Genomic DNA, 15,379 nt, shown 5'->3' on the forward strand with positions numbered 1-15,379 from the left:
GTTTTCTATTCCGATTTGGGAAGCGCGGTGCTGTGAGAGGATGTGTGTATTGATATTCCGGGTTCTGCGTCAACTGGCGTTAAGACGTAGGTGATGACTGTGCACAATTGGCTGCGCTGCCCACTAACGTCATGAAAATAGGTGGAGAATATCGCTAGGAATAGTGATGTCAGCTTCCGGGGGTGGGTGAAATGATTTAGTGCCGGAAAGGCAGTTGAACTTAGGGCAATGCTGCAACAGATAAGATTAGCACAAGATGGCCACGCCCCGCTCGTTGATTTTGCATGTGTAAAAGTGAGGAACACTAAGGTAAGGTGCATAGGAAATGTCTTTACAATCGATCACAGTTTGCTTAAAACCACATGCCCAAATGCTCGGGATAATAACATTTTTGAGTGCACTATTCCTTTAATTCTAAGGATTACCAGCTAGGCAGATCAAGAACTGTAGCACAGGGAGCCAATGTTCTGTACAGGATCACACAATTTTGCTAAAGAGGCCGAGCTGGGAATGGAAAAATAGCAGCGTTATTTTAAAGCTGACAACTGAGACACAGGATGACATCTCCCCAAAAAGGGTGGAATTTAGTCCATTCAGTCAAGAGACAGACGATCAACTCATTTGGAAGCTGAGGAGTTAACTGAATCTAGTGATCATATAAAAGTTCACGAAAGGGTTTATTTGTGTCACAGTCACGATTCAAGTCCTTCACATACCGGGGACGTCCAACCCTTCACCTCATACCGCACAACTTGTTCCTTTATCCTTGCTCATAGTTGCCTCAGCCATCTAGAGTCTTTGGAATTTATAGTGTCACACACTGTATTGGCTGTTGTTGTGTCTTTCCCCACTGCTTGTAGGTGTTGTCAGTATCTGATGTTGGTTTTCTAGGATTCTACTACCAGGTTTCCCACCATTTACTCGTGCAGCTCCCATTGACTTGGGGTGGGGGTTTCTATAAATCCTTGGATCCCAGGACGATACTGCATTGCCTGAGTTTGGTCTTAGGGCTTACATGCCCACCTGGGACTTGTCTAGGTTTGTGACTTGCCTCCTCCATCAGGCTAGGCACTTCTTAACTGCCCCAGCATTCTTGGTTTGGTCCCTGGCCTATTGCTACCTCCTTTCCACATTTCTCACTTCCACCTCCTCCACTCGCACTATGTCTTTTTCTTTTCCACCTCCTACCTTCTTTAGCTCCTTTTCTCCTCCTCCTTTGCCTTTTCTTTCTCCTCTACCTCCTCTCTGCTCTCTTTCACTTCCTCCTCCTCTCCACTTGCTCGCTCTCCTCTTCCTCCTACTCCTCTCTGATCTTCCTCTCCACTGCTAAGCTCCTCCTTTCCACTCTCTCTCTCATCCCCTACCACGTCTATGCTCTCTTGCTTCTTCTTCACCTCCTTGCTACACCACCAGACTCTAACCTGTACATCTCTCTCCATACTCATAACGCCCACACTACCCATGGGCCCTGCATCCTTTTTCAGTCGCTGCGGGATTGGGCCCAGGACAGGTATTTGCCCAAGTAAACTCAGATGTAATTAATGAGGTGTGTGCTTCTCAAACTACAGAATCCCCAGGTCCCACAGTTAGATAGCACACTGCCCTGTGTCTCAACTATCTGAGGCTATGAGATATGTGGCTGCCATCTTGGAACTAGTGTGCAAACAGCTTTTGTTCCTTCATCTGTTTGCCTCTGTAAGACTAAGCAGATGGGGCCAAATGGTTGTGAAATAATCACATTTTAACATTATATTTAGCGCCTTCTTTGTTGTGATTTCACAAAAATGTAAAAACGTTTCTTTGTCCTGCTACTTATAATGTAATATGCTTTTAGATTTGCTATCTTTGATTTCTTGTTTAGTGTCTATCACCGCATAATTATAACTTGTATGTTATTCTGATAATCGTTAGTCTTGATTGATATTTAAAAATGTGTATTTTGCATATTTTTAATTGTACAGTGATACTTCTATCCTTGGGTTGGTCCACACTATATCAAATACCTGTCATGAAATAAAACAAATACAAAATAAATACTTTTCTATAACGAACCAAGCTTCCATAGTTGGTTTGCATGTTTGTGGAATACTTGCAGCGGTGGCTACACAGTGGTTTACTACACCTCCCATTTCTCTCTGTATTTCTCCCATGGAAATAATGTTTCGTAGGATGCATTTGCAATTTGCATTTATATGAAGAACCGGGATGTCAAATTCTATCAGAAATTACTTACAATAATACATTTATAGATGGAAGCATTCCCACCAAGGGTGCCTGTCCAATATTACAAAGATGAGAACAAGTGGTGAGTCATTTTATGAGGGTGTAAAAAGTGAGATATTTATCAGGGACAAAACAAAGAAAAAAATATATATAATGGGATGGATTTACTTCTACTCTGCAGGATGCAAGAATAAGTAGAGACTAAAGCGCCCAATTAGGACTATTTGGCAAGGTCTGGTGTAGATGTTAGGGCAGCAGGACATTTTTGTAGGCTAGGCATAGGGCAGGTGTCTGTATTTTGGGCCAGCTTCATAGGTCACAGCGCATGTTTATTTTAAAGGTCTGAATTTCTGAGGCGATCCAAGGCTGAGGACACGATGCTGTGAATGTGCCAGCAGGATAGTGTTTGTCAAATTGAGTAATTGCATAGAGAAAGTTAGAGAAAGCATGATCAATGGGAGAGGATTGAACGGGGAAGGAGGCAGGACTAAGGTCCTCAGCACATAATTTAGGTAAGGATCAAGAGAGTCCTGCCTGAATTTCGTTTTAGTCACTAAAGTGGGGAGATGAGGAGTAGAAAGTTGGGCGACCAATATGTAAAAGTGAACAACAGAGTGATCAGAGAGAAAGACAAGATCAAGAAAGTTCCCACCAGAGTGGGCAGGTCGGTCATAGAGGGAGTAGAGGAAGTGGACAGATAGAAGGCAGTTACGTTCATGGCAGGTGGCTACAGAGTGTTTTGTGAGGTTAAAGTCCGCCAGCATGACAATAGGGATTTCCATAGAAAGTGATTCAAGGATAATGTTCAGATAAGGGAAGAAGGAGTTGAGAGGACCATGGGGTAGATAGAGAGCCAGAACAGTGTGAAGAGTAGGATGGAGGAGTTAAATAGTGCCATATTCAAAAGAGGAGGAGGTGATGTTGATGGGGGTAGTGGGGCAGTGTTGAGAGCCTTACTGGTAAGGTAGCCTACACCACGTCTTCCCAACAGGACAGGGGGAGTAGAAGAAGGTAGCAGGGTCAGTGGGGAGAGCTGCTAGTGTAGCATAGTAATGAGGGGGTGTTTCAGGTTTCTGTGTTAGCAAGAAGTGAAAGTGTTGAGAGTGATAAGAGTCGAGGTGGTCAGTGATGTAGGAAGACTTGTTGCAGATGGATTGTGCGGAGTGGGGAAGGTGTGTGTTAGGCGAGGGGGATAGATGAGGATGGAGATCTGGGGAGAATGGCAGCACCTTATTTGAGGGGTGCGTGTGCAGGGGGGAGAAGGAAGATTGTGAGGCCGGAGAGTGATGTAGAAGTTGGACCAATTTGAGGCTGAAGGCTATGAAGTAAGGGAAGCAGACAAGTGAGTAGAAGAAAGAATGGAGTGAGGTCAAGATGCATGATGAAGGGTAGAGGAAATGAGCAAGTGAAGACAGAGAAAAAAGGGTGTAGTCCAATAGAGAAAGGATGGGGGCAGTGCAAAGGGAAGGGGTGGATGCTGTCTGTGAAAGAGCAGGTGTAAGTTCTGAGTTGGGCTAGAGGTAACCAAAAGACAGTTAGCAGACCCAAAACAGTAATATTCCTTGTTCCTGTGAGGTAACAGATGCTCCAGAGTAAAAGGATAGTCAATTGTTGGACGTATCCCTATGCATGGAAGATGAAGTCAGGTAAAGGGTGAACTTGGCAAATTCCTGTCTTGACCAAAGGTTCTGGCCCAAGAACCTTTCAAACCCCAACAGGCCCAAACAGGGAGTTGCCCTTTGCTGCTTTTGGTGCTCAGCAGCAGACCCCCCATTCTGTACCCCGAGTGGAAAGGGAGGCAGTGTTTCATAAGACCCTCTGGGAGTCAATCACAGTGCTCTAGATTGCTTCCATGCTTACAGAGTCTTGAGCATTGTATGCCCAGGGAGCTTTGTTTCTAGGCAGGATGGTGCACAAGATCCTCTGTCAAAGCAGGGTGTGGCCATGAAAAAACACTGAAAACAAACCTCTGTACAGTTACATGTCCCTCTGGGAGCCAATAACTGTGTAAAAGAGTTTTAGAGGGGGGTGTGGCCAGGCGGCACCAGATGTGGATGCGCCTGCTGTAGGCCCCATCACATGGCATCTTAAAACCCTTATAATGAAATTCCTTTTATAGTTTCATTCCCTCCCCCCACTACGCATTGAAGGCCCCCCGACTTTGTGGCCTGCTCTGGGGAGGATTGGGGGTCCCAAAAGTTACTTCTTTCCACCCCACTTCTTCTCACATAGGGCACGGCGGTTTCAGTGTCAATGAACAGTCAATTACTAGCTCAACGTTTCAGTCTCTAATGAGCGAAACGCTGTAGGACGAATGCCTCTTCACATGCTAAAACTGCTATAATTATGCTACTACGCAATCTTATGCCATCACAGGGGATATGCAATGCAACAAGGTTGACAATTACGCATCTAAAAAGACACATCATAGGCCTGTGCGATCGATGGTACTTAGATACTGTTCTTATACCGTGCATACCTCTCACTCCATCTGATATGATTAGCCTTTTTAATGACCATTAATAAGTTGCAAGGACCTACGCCCCTTCCTGGAAGAGATCAGTGGTAATTCCGATGTTTAAGAAATTGGACAGAAGTGACCTTATGTATTACCAACCGATGTTGATGTTCACGATATGCTAAAACAGCATATGTTATGGCAGGAACAGCTAGTATATTTTCTATTTTAGCTGTGCTGCGAACATCGCACATTTTACTTGCAGGTATGTTTTTCACACAGTCATTTTAAAATGGCGCGTTTCTGCATCTTTTCCTCCAAGATAAATTTCCCTACAACTTAATATGTCAGGAGCGGACAGGAGAGGAAATGAAAGCAACCCCAAACAGAGAACTGATGAATCAAGGTATTAAAATGAGTTAAGGGAACAAGAATTACAGTTTATGATTCAACAGAGAGACCATTGAGCCTGTTTGGTCGACATCGAGATACAGAAAATGCAACCTAGAAAATGCACTTTAAACCCCATACCTATGCCAAGGATTATGGGGATACACCAGAATCCTTAGGTAGATGAGGGACCACTGATTCTGAGCAACAATATGAAGACATTCCCTACTATCTAGACCCTTAGAAAAGATGTGAGCCCCATAACCGAGAAGACCAATGGGAAAGAGAGAGCAGATAGGATCCCCTCTACCGTTCATATAGGAAACTGCCATACAGTCATTATAGGAGAGGAGAGCAAATTTGCAAGCAGGGAGGGGAACTCCAGAAGGCCTCTGATTCTGATGAGTGTAGTTGGACTGAAGTAAAGAGACATAAAAAAAATCACAATCACAGCTTGTGAAAGACCCAGTCAAGCAGATTAAGGCCATGGAAATCTTTATGACCCTTTAACATACAAATGCAAAATATTCTGTTTTGGAACATCTAGAATAATACAAACAGATGATGGCATCATTTGGAATGAAGAATGATCAAAGCAACAGACTTTTTCTGCCCAGTTTTCTAGTTTCTTTGCTGGGCTGGAAGATTAAAATCTTTACAAACGCTCCTCTTAGCAGATTGCCATTTAGAAATATTTTTCAAGTCACGGAAATCCCCCAAAAGTCTGCAAGGCAGTTTACAATTAATGTGTGCGGAGGATCAATCTCCCAGGGAGTTTGCACAAGAACTCAAGCACCCATTTGTCCAGATTTCTCAACGTGTTGATAATGAGAATTGAAATTTCAAAACTGTATTCTTACATGCCCTTCTAAAACGTTTTTGTGATTTCAATTACTCAAGAAGACTGGAGTGGATCACCAAACAGCTTACGAGGTTCTATGAAGTATAGAACTGAGCAACTTCCAAAAACCAAAAAAAGAACCCCAAACAAACACCTGCTCCGACCAGCATTAAGGCAACTAAGATGGCTAATACTACTCAGTTGGACTTAGAGACAGGGGCTCAAGACTTATTCCTCTGCTGTTAATAGAAGACCCCCTGTTCAGAGCCAGCCAACTAGTCCTCTACCTGACATGCAAAATACTGATCCTACAAAACCAGAGACTTAAATTATTCCAATGTATTTAGCATCACAGTCTACCCTGGGCTACAAGTATGTTCCTCCTTCAGTGAAAAAATACTCAGAACCCAGGATTAGTTTCCCAGGGAAATTAGAATCAGATTCTTCCCTGGGAAAGAAGCCAATCCCCACCTCCCACAACCAGTTACCAAGAAACCTATCCTCTTCCTCCTTGTTTCCAGGATGGCATATCCTAGTACCAGGGTGAGTGGAGATCAAGCAATATATACAATAGTTCTCAGAACTATCATAAATACTCTCCTAGGACAGATAGTTACCTTTCTAGAGAAGAAAAGAATAATGACCAAAGACCGCCCCACAAGCAGGAAAATGGAGAAAGATTCTCACAATTGGAAAGAGCATTGGCCAAAACATGGGATACCAACAGGGAAATCCTGATTCTAATGCTCATGGAAACCATGGCCAGACGTAACAGATCAGAGTGGACTTTCAGTGAAAAATACACAAGGAGAAGAGGAAAGGGGAGGTAACAAAAAATATATTCCAAGGCTTGGAGGAGGCTTCTTTTACCTCACACAAAAGTACCCCTGAATTTGCTGAAAGTTATGCAAAGACCAAAGGCGAATCCTCTTCATTCCTTGAAACAAAACCAGAGAAAAATAAGAAAATGAAGTTCAGTGAGGATAAGAATGTGAGAAATACATTTGAAAAAGAGAACTCTGTGGAGATAGAACGCAGCATTTCTTTTTTCCCAAATGTATTGCCACCTCAAAAAGAGCAGAGAATAAGACTAAAAGAAAGCACAACAAAGAACATGAATAAAAGGATAGAGTAGCAAAGAAACCCTGAGATGCGAGACACAAGAAGAACAGAATAAAGTCATTTTGACAGAAATCCCAAAACAAAAAATAATCCTTCCTCTCTGGATTTTTCTAGGTATGAAATTCAAGCAACATCGGTGACCTGGAACATGTGGGAAAGCGGGAAGTCCCCATCCCATTTGTAACTTCGAAATACCTTTTCCTGCCTTCAGAGTCCTTGAGTAGCCCACTTGAACTTGCCCTTGGGGAGGAGATCGATGAGATCTTGACCCAAGGTCAAGCTCAAGACATCCCAAATTTTATGAAGATGCAATCGGAATGATCAACTAACTGACATTTTCTCTGTAAGTTGGAGAAGAAAGATGAAAGGATTTTAGTGACTATCCAGATCCAAGGACAGTGTCACCTATTGGCTCTCAAAGATGCAGGGTCTCAGGCAACCTTGATATCTTGAGAAGTACTTGAAACACTGAAAAGTCACTGTACTACTCTCAAACCTCCCCTTGGGGTATTTCACATGTTCGATGGAAAGGAGAATCCAGTAGATGAGGTTACAGACGTAGAAAACAAAGTAGGGCGGAATAGCCTCACCCATCCAGTGATAGTAGTAGCTCCCCATTGGATACCTGTTTTACTGGGAAATTCCCTTTGGAGATCTTCGCCTCTGATAGATTACTTGCACCCGAACTTGCTGCTCGATCGAACTAAAGAGAAGTGTCAATTATGTTAGTTTGAATGGCACCTAGCACCTGGAATCAATTGCCACTGTAGATTCCATAAGCAAAGACTTCTTTACACAAGTAGAAAACTTCAGAAATAGCCACTCCAGAAATATTTCCAGCCCTACGCTAGCTGTTTGAAGGACATATCAGTATCGCTGATGCCTTTGAGACAGAAGAGCAAAAAACAAAAATGTGACATGTATTTTTCGATTTTCTGAAAGTCTTCTCTGTTGTTTATTTGTGGAAATATGGCCCTTCATTATGCAACCATAAGTACAGACCCTAATATGGCAACAATATGCATGGACCAGAACACCCTTTCGGTAAAGGAATAGAGGAAATTAGTTGAATACATTTGTACATAAAGCCGTGCCTGACCTTGTAGAATGAGGGAATTTGGCCTACAGAGATGACTTCCTAATCAAAAGTCAGACCGTGGAAGAACATCTGGAGGAGATCCACCATGTGTTGGCTCAATTGGAAAATGTTGGTGCAAAGTTATCACTCGAGAAAGCACAGTGGTGCAGAACCTAAGTACATTTTCTAGGCCATGAAATCACAGCAGAGGGTCTCAATCCACATAAGAAAACGGTTGAAACTTTACTGAAATTGAAGAACTCCACAAATCTACGTGAATTACGAAGTCTGTCAGGATTGACTAACTACAGTCTCAAATTCATAGAGAATTACACAGAGATCCCACAACCAATGATCCAGCATTTGAAGGCAGGGGTCAAGTAGAGCCTGGGGGGACTCTCAGATAGAGGCTGTCAAACAACTCTAAAGAAGTCTATCCCAGGCTCCCATAAAAAATGAATTCTTTCTTGAAACCGGATTTTCCAACACCTGTTTAACCGCGGTCATATATCATAAGCATGACCAGGTGAACATAGTGATCTCTTAAGCAAGCAAAACGTTAACACACATTAAGATCACATTTAATGAATGTGAGGATTGACTCCTGCAACGGTATGGGCTTTGAAAAACTACCATCCATTGATCCATGGGGAACACAAGTTGAGACCTCCCTAGAGCATTTTACAATATTTGGAGAGTGACTGAATACGTACCGTGAATGTCTCTAACACAAGGATTCCTTATTCTTTCAACATAAGGTTATCCTGATGAAAGAAGATATGGACAAAATACAGAGTTACATGGTCCAACAATTATGCACATACATGACTTTGTCCAAGACAATTATCTAGGTGAAAAAGAACTCAGAACAACCAACAATATTCAGTCATATCTAGATTCACCTCATAAGGTGTATGATGAAAACACCTGTCAGAGAATACTCATAGTGTATGTGGAACGATGATCCAACCATATTAAAGAAAATGATGAGAAGGAATATTTTTTTTTAAAGAAATTGTATCTGGATTATTTTAAACCTTTAGAACAAAAAACACATTTAAAACATATACAAATATATACATTTCTTTCACCCTCAACCAAATTATGAAATTTTCTTTAAAACAAAACAAACCCCTCCACCCAAATACAGGTAAACGGAAGTGATTGGGCAATCCTCTGAACAATTTAACAATTCATACTCAACAGAAATGTTTACAGCGCTTTGTGACTCCATCAAGGTTAAAAACCGATAAAGATAAAATCAAAGCCACATTCTCACCCAAATTAGTCTAGAACAAAAAATGTTTGTGCATATTCAAGGTCAACATTTATATCAAATTTAAACAGTCTAAGCCTAGTCTGTCTAAAATGCGGGCAGTCAATTATCCAATGCCTTAAAGTTTCCATGCAGTTGATTTTCTTACAGAAACAACAGTCCATGGAAATTCCCAAAGCCTTGAAAGATATCCAATTCTTGGTCTGTTCCCTAGTGGCAAATTGGTTCAGGCAAAAACGCATATAAACTGCTCATGCCTTATTGCACGGAAAGCGTTTCAGGTATATGCAGAGATGGCCCCTGTTTCTGGGAAATATAGCACATTTCCTGAATAGGCTGTAAGTTCCTATAAGATCAATTGTACTCAAATCTAAAACGTTTCATTTTGACAATACTTGGACGGTTGATGAGTTCCTCTTCACTTGAGTCAATTTCACAAAGAAGAAGATACATTTTCTGTCTATATAAATTCACAGAGTTAGGGCAATAATCTACCAACATTACACCCAAGTCAACATATAATGAGTTGGATGGATGGTTTACAATGTTTGCGAAATGTGAATGTTGCCTCCAGCAGTAGCTGGTAAGTAAAGAGATGCGTCCCAACTCATGTCCAATAATAGCATTTGGCATAGATTTAGAGAAGCCAAGAACCTCTTTCCAGACCTGTCCCTGTATGGAATTCAAATAATCATCTAAATCGAGTAGACACATTTCTAGTCCATAATGTAAATCAGATAATAGTTTAGGAGTGGAAGCAGCGAAAAATTGCACAGCAAGGCATATAAACATTTCATATGTGAAATCAAAGGTCAAAGTTTTTCTAAAAGAGAGACTTTCTACATACCTATGGATGAAGAATTGGTAAGATTGTATCCTAAGTAGCTCAGTTCCAAAACCCATTTGATTCGTTCTGTCCCCATTATCCAATACATAGTTTTAATCTTGTGGGCTCTTGAAAATACAACAATCTTGGAGTATATTAGGAGCATTCGACAAGTCTTCAATATCACTAAGATATAATCTTATGTTATGCTATGTTACTTGGCATTTATATAGTGCCTTATGTATCATTGGCATGACCTCAAAGCGCTGGTAGGTTGAACGCCCTCAGGAACCATAGTTCTAGTCAGTAGAGAGAAAGAGTGTTGCATGGTGCGTGAGCGCTCCAGATATGTGTGCGCTGGTGTGGTTGTTGCATGATAGCTGTTTCTTAGTGGTAGGTGTGGTGCTGAGGAAGTCAGTTGAATGTGTTCAGTCTGGAGGGTGGACACCTAGACTGAGTTCTGGCTACATTAGGCCTGAGGAGACGCCTAAGCTAGCCGGTATGGGCTCCGCTAGCTATGTTTTATTAGGATGATGAGGTGTTTGTGGGGTCATGTTAGTATGAGAACAGCTATACCGAATTTTATCGTAGTATAGCTGTGTTCTAGTTGGATGATGGTGTATAGGAGAGAGTGAGCGTAATAGTATGATATGGTGATTATCAGTAAAGCGCCTGTGACCAAGCACGAGAGCAGGACAGGGGGGGTCCATCCGTTTCATCCACTTCATCCGTTCCATCCACTTCAACCGTTCCATCCACTTCATCCGTTCCATCCACTCTGTCCGTTCTATCTACTGCGTCCGTTCTATCTACACTGTCCGTTCAATCCACATCATCTGTTCTATCTGCTCTGTCTGTTCTATCCTCTCATCCGTTCCATCTGCTTCTTCCGATCCATCCACTTCATCCGTTCCATCCACCCCATCCACTCGATCCACTCCATCCTCTCCATCAACTCGATCCATTCCATCCACCCACTCCATCCACTCCATCCATCCACTCCATCCATTCCATCCACCTACTCCATCCTTCCTGTCCGTTCTATCACTTCTTCCACTTCATCCACTCCATCCACTCTATCCATTCCATCCACTCAATCCACTCCACCCATTGAATCCACCCATTCCATCCACCCATTCCATTCACCCACTCCATCCGTTCTTCCACTTCATCCACTCCACCCACTTCCCCCACTCCATCTTCTCCATATGTTCCATCCACTTCATCTGTTTCGTGTACTTCATCCGTTCCGCCCACTTCATCTGTTCCGTCCACTTCATCCGTTCCGACCACTTCATCCGTTCCACCTATTTAGTCTGTTCCATCTACTCCATCCATATAAGTTAAACAAAGTTGGTTCCAGTGTGCAGCCTTGTTTGACACCCGTGAATGAGGCAACAGATCTCATAAGGGCCCCTCACGAGAAATCCTAATCTTAAACTGAGTATTTTGATGTAAAAGCGCCACAAGTTGTACTAACTTGAGGGGGATTTTAAACCTCAATAGTTTGTTCCACAATATGATATGATATGGCATTTATAACGCACCTGTGCACAAGTCGCTTTACACAAGTCTACAGATATACAGATCTAATAACATAGTTAAAGGCAGATGATATGTCAAGAGATGCCATATAAATTGGACTGGATTGAGTATGTTTCACCATCTCGGGGGGATAGCTCAGGGGCAACACGCTTGCATTGGAAGCAAGATGATGCGGAGCAACACAGGTTCGATCCCCTGGTGTGCCCATCTTTTTTGTAAAACCAACTTGAATGCGTGAAAGAAGAGCTGGCTGACTGTTGCATAACAGTTTCTAGTTCCCTAAGAACCAACAATGCAAAGCCCTTTGAGGATGCATCTGTAAGGGCTATGGGCCTGTAGTTTGCAGCATCCAAGGGATCACCTTTTTTTAAACTGGGAATTATGAGGGAGTGCGCCCATGATGTTAGAATGCAGTTGGATATAAATATATGGTCAAATTTGATTTTCAAAATTGAGGCCCATAAGACCGGATCGTTCTTCAAAATAAACTATGGCATGCCATCAGGGACAGATGCTCTTGATGGATTCAATTTAGTTATGGCCCATATAATATCCGTCTCATCCCAAGTACAGACACCCTGAATACGAGTGCCCACACATGGGTCCAACACCTCAGAAAATGCTTTTGGCAATTTATATTTGTTAGTAAAGAACTGAACCCGGGCATCCTCAGAAACAGAAGACTCTAAGGTACCCCGAGAATTTCCGACAGTTTTGTTAATGATAGACCAAAAAGTTCCCATCTTGTTATTACAACGGTATTTGAGCATTACCTGGTTGTCCCCAATATGCATATCAATCCTTAAGGATTTTACAAAATTCTTATGGATTTGCCTGATAGAATTGTTGCTTTTAGCATACTGCAATTTAGTGAGGCTTTGCTTCTACAAATCTCTAATTTGCTGCCTCTGAAGAAACAGGAAACCATAGCAAATAATATATGTTTACAAGGTTTCTCCAACACTGCCATAGTCAAACCTGCAGTCCATTTCAGACAATGCATCACAGACTATGTCAAAGTAGCTACCCTATCCTCCTCTCTTAATAGATGTGTAAATGTATCACTTAATCTCTGACTCCATTTCTGAGAAAACCCAGGCCTATCAAAGGAAAGAAAAGCGAGTCCGGGAACAATTTCAAACACAGGGACTCTCACAGCAAGTATAAAATCCAACATCAGATGGTCACCCAACCTGGGTTCCTGAAGGTTCACTGGTCCACAATTCTCCTTAACTGCTGATGATACATACAAATACTAAATTCTCGAGATGAGATTACCTCTATGCCATGTATATATGTGGCTAGCAGTTTTTCTGGATACCACTAGTTACTGTACATCCCATTGACAGAGAAACCTATCCCAAATCTTGCCTCTTGGATCGCTGGAAGAGGTTTCTGGGTAGTATATAGTGCTTGAACTTGGGACCCTCCAAGTAATCACAGTTAAAATCACCACTGAGAATAATAAAATATATGGGACACACAATCACCCATTTCTCCAATAAATCAGATAGCTTCTGAGGGAAAACCTCAAATTTATACTTAGTTGGGCTCAATAGAGATTTACAACCAACATAACCCACTTCTCATCCAAAGAATTGATACATACAGCTAGGAGACCATCAGATGAACGGACAAATTCAGTTGCAACTTGTAGATTTATATCAATTGCGATTACCAACACACCACTTGGTTGCCCAAAATCAGCTCGCAAAGCAGGACTAGTAAAGGTTGAATAGCCTCTGAAGTCAAAGTGGGAAGAGGCAATTGTTTTCTGGAACATAAAAATCTTACATGTATCCAATGATCCACGATTGAAAAACTATCTATTGAGAGTACTCAGTCCGAAGTCATGAATGAATGCTGATAGACCAGACGCTTTCGTTGAGACAGACTGCTTAGTAGCAGAAAAGATAATTATGGCTGCCTCAACCCAAGACCAATCCTGGCCTACTTTGGACATTCCTGAAAGTTGGGCCACCAATGAACTTGACCGAAAGAGAAGCATTGTTTTCTACCTCCACATCTTTAGATATCACTTGCAAAGCTGAATTCTCTGCTGGTGAAATTTTTAAAATGGCGTCTTGTCACCTTATGTTTAATCTGCAACACACATTTGCTCTGCATTTATTTGCTCCCTACTGAGGCCTGGTGCATGCCTGACACATTATTTTTCTACCTATGGGTACAATGCAACATGACCCTAACTATTATAGCCATGCTGCCCTACATGTTTAGTCAGATCCTCTCTTGGTACACGCTTACCTACCACCTAGTCTATTCTATTTTTAAAAGACACACTAATTGTGCAAGCTAATGCCTCCTCTGCCCCTACTTGTGTAGCAAAACGAACTATTCTTTGTGCCAGCTGCCTTTCCAGGAGGATTTAAAGTGTAGTTTCAAATGTGTTGTTTCTGATTTTATAATTCTGTGTTTTTTGAGGAAGGCAGGGGGGCACCTGCTTTCTAGCCAACAATTGCTGCACTACAATTACAGAAGGGGAAAGATGATATGCCAACCAGGCTTAGTCCCATCCCAAAAGGGTCCATCCAACTACTAAATCACATCCCTTCTGAAAAACAGTGGTTCTGGAGGTTTGCCCAGGCCAATGCCAGTGGTTATAATTGATTCAAAACCTTCCAGCCATCAATCTTCTGTTTTTTTCTTTTTTTTTCCTTCTCATTAGAGCGTTTTGGAGTGCTTGCCATCAAAATTGACGATGTGTGCCCATATGTTCTGTTTTCCAAAGCAGGCAAAGATAATTTTGGAAAATTACCTGTCTTGCTGGTCCTTGTACAGAAATGTTCATTTATTTTGTGATCACTGCTGTATATTCGGGGTAACCGACCTGTCACCCTCTGGAAGTTATGTCCTAAAACTTCCATGATTCTGCACCATTCACTAGACTGGTGAGTTCTGGTGGGCGTTGTAGGAAAAAGCATCCAGAGGGTGGCAAGTTAACTACCCCTTACAGTATACTTTTAGGTTTCCACTTTAATCGCGGTGGAATGTGAGAGAAGCATTCCAGGCGAAGCATCCCAGACATGAGCTATTGTCGTTTGCATAGGCAGTTGGAGGGCACCTGTGGGAATCAGCGTGCCTTAAGCTCTACAGCCACATTGGTGCCGGGAGCCATTGAATATAAAAGTATAGGGTTTGTACTCAATAGTTAGATGTGCATGGAGTGCTGGACTGCACAAAGCCCAGATATCCCATTTCCACTCCTTGTATCGCTGGATAGCTGTGTGTAGGGCAGCTTGCTACACAAAAAGATGCACAAAGTCCAAAATGCTGCACACAACCGCACATTTTTTTTTTGTATCCCTCTGCTCTTTGTTTCACTGCTCATGCTTTGGGCATCATAAGTCAGATACAGATTTGGGCACTGCCTGCCCCATAGCTACCCTGAGCGCTCCTGTTTATCATGTGGCACACAAAGGGCGACACATTAGATCAAGGCATAAAAGCGCAAGGGGTCAGATGTCAAATGTTTCACTTTTTCCAGGTGATTCATAAAACCCTAGAAAGCATCTTGGAGCCGGACACTGAAGTTGTCATTACAGGGCCCCCAATGCATTGGCATCGTCAGGAATAAAATTTAGGGGGCCACAAAGGGGGCC

This window comes from Ambystoma mexicanum, chromosome 6q (genome assembly GCF_040938575.1).
Source record: "Ambystoma mexicanum isolate Mex_15411 chromosome 6q, UKY_AmexF1_1, whole genome shotgun sequence".
Classification (NCBI taxonomy): domain Eukaryota; kingdom Metazoa; phylum Chordata; class Amphibia; order Caudata; family Ambystomatidae; genus Ambystoma; species Ambystoma mexicanum.